Source organism: Eschrichtius robustus, chromosome 13 (genome assembly GCF_028021215.1).
Source record: "Eschrichtius robustus isolate mEscRob2 chromosome 13, mEscRob2.pri, whole genome shotgun sequence".
In the NCBI taxonomy this organism is placed as follows: Eukaryota; Metazoa; Chordata; class Mammalia; order Artiodactyla; family Eschrichtiidae; genus Eschrichtius; species Eschrichtius robustus.
In genome coordinates, this window is record NC_090836.1 from 44,662,419 (window position 1) to 44,664,372 (window position 1,954).

Here is a 1,954-nt window from a genome sequence, read left to right on the forward strand (position 1 = left end):
TAGAGAATATTTCACTATTCATTTCTCCACTGACATACCATAAAAACATTAATCAGCTGAATTATATTCTTATTAATATCTGTCAAGAGCACACAATTAACTACAGATTTGTAAACTCCTCAGGGGCAGGGGGCAGGCCTTTAGCTGTTTCTCAAACACACTTCAGCATTAAAAAGTTTGAACTGGTAAGTGAGAAGGAAAAGAAGAACTTGAGCCTGCTGCTGTCAAACAAGCTTGTCCTGATGAGCAACCCGACTGCTCTCTTGCCTAAGTCCAGAGTTGGGTTCAAGTTTGAAACACTACATGGCAAATCTCTAGCCAAAGCCCTCACCTGCCCCTCCTTTGATTAACAATCTCTAATTCAGGAAGTAGAACTATGGCATCTTTGGTGTCAGAGGCTGGATTTGGGCAAGAAAAAGCCCACCCACACTCCTCAAGCAGAAAGAGAACAGGGTGAGGGGGATCCCTTTAAACCTTGAAGCCCTAGGCGTCCCAGTGGTTTTAGCACGATGAGCTCAATCGGCACCAGGTGTGACCTGTCAGCCTCTACATTCTCTCCTGATGCAAGAGTTTTTCAAGTTGAGTATGCTATGAAGGCTGTGGAAAATAGAAGTACAGCTATTGGAATCAGATGGAAAGATGGCGTTGTCTTTGGGGTAGAAAAATTAGTCCTTTCTAAGCTTTATGAAGAAGGTCCTAACAAACGACTTTTTAATGTTGATCGGCATGTCTGAATGGCAGTAGCAGGTTTGTTGGCAGATGCTCGTTCTTTAGCAGACATTGCAAGAGAAGAGGCTTCCAACTTTAGATCTAACTTTGGATATAACCTTCCACTAAAACATCTTGCAGACAGAGTGGCCATGTATGTACATGCCTATACACTCTACAGTGCTGTTAGACCTTTTGGCTGCAGTTTCTTGTTAGCGTCTTACAGTGTGATGATGATGGTGCACAACTCTACATGATTGACCCATCGGGTGTTTCATATGGTTATTGGGGCTATGCCCTTGGCAAAGCCAGGCAAGCTGCGAAGACAGAAATCCAAAAGCTTCAGATGAAAGAAATGACCTACCGTGATGTTGTTAAAGAAGTTGCAAAACTAATTTACATAGTACGCGGTGAAGTTAAGGATAAAGCTTTTGAACTAGAGCTCAGCTGGGTTGGTGAAATAACTAACGGAAGACATGAAATTGTTCCAAAAGATATAAGTAAAGAGGCAGAGAAATATGCCAAGGAATCTTTGAAGGAAGAAGACAAATCAGATGATGATAACATGTAACATTTACTTCATTTACTTCTATTTAACTATTTAGCCCTTTGGATTATTACATACCCACTGACCAACTTTCATTAAATCTTTGTCTTGTAAAAAAAAAAAAAAGAACAGGGTACAAGGCTGAATTACAGGAGGAGAGGAAAAACAAATGTGTTTTGGAGGAGAGGAAAAACAAATGTGTAAAATACGTCCTGGGGTTTATAATCTAATTAGGAGGATAAAATCAACCAAGTACACAACTAAATAGGAAACCAGGCCAAGAAGTCTTGGGACGATGTCTTGGGGTGGGTAAGGCTTCTCCTATGAGACTGAGAAGGTACAAGCTATTCTAAGTGAAGAGAATTGTGAGTAACAGTGGGAAAGCCCAGCGTCTGCTCTGGGCAAGGCAGAAGTTGGGGGTGACATAAAGTTGGAGAAGCCAGCTGAAGGCAGATTATGAAATGCTTTCAGTGCTAGGGAGTAGTGCCTTGGAAAGAAACAGGATGTGTATTAGTCAGAGTTCTCCAGAGAAAATGGAACCAATAGGATACACAGGGATAAATATAAGAGGAGGTTTATAATAGGAATTGGCTCACATGATTATGGAGGTTGAGAAGTCCCATGATTTGCTCCGTACAAGCTGGAGAACTAGGAAAGCTGGTAGTGTAATTCAGTCAGAGTCCAAAGGCCTGAGAACCA

The 1,954-nt window shown here is 41.5% G+C and overlaps 1 pseudogene; it reads left to right on the forward strand.

Moving 5' to 3' along the window:
* Window positions 1-509: 509 nt before the first annotated feature.
* On the forward strand, window positions 510-1,371 carry LOC137775204 (proteasome subunit alpha type-3 pseudogene; annotated as a pseudogene).
* Window positions 1,372-1,954: the final 583 nt, after the last annotated feature.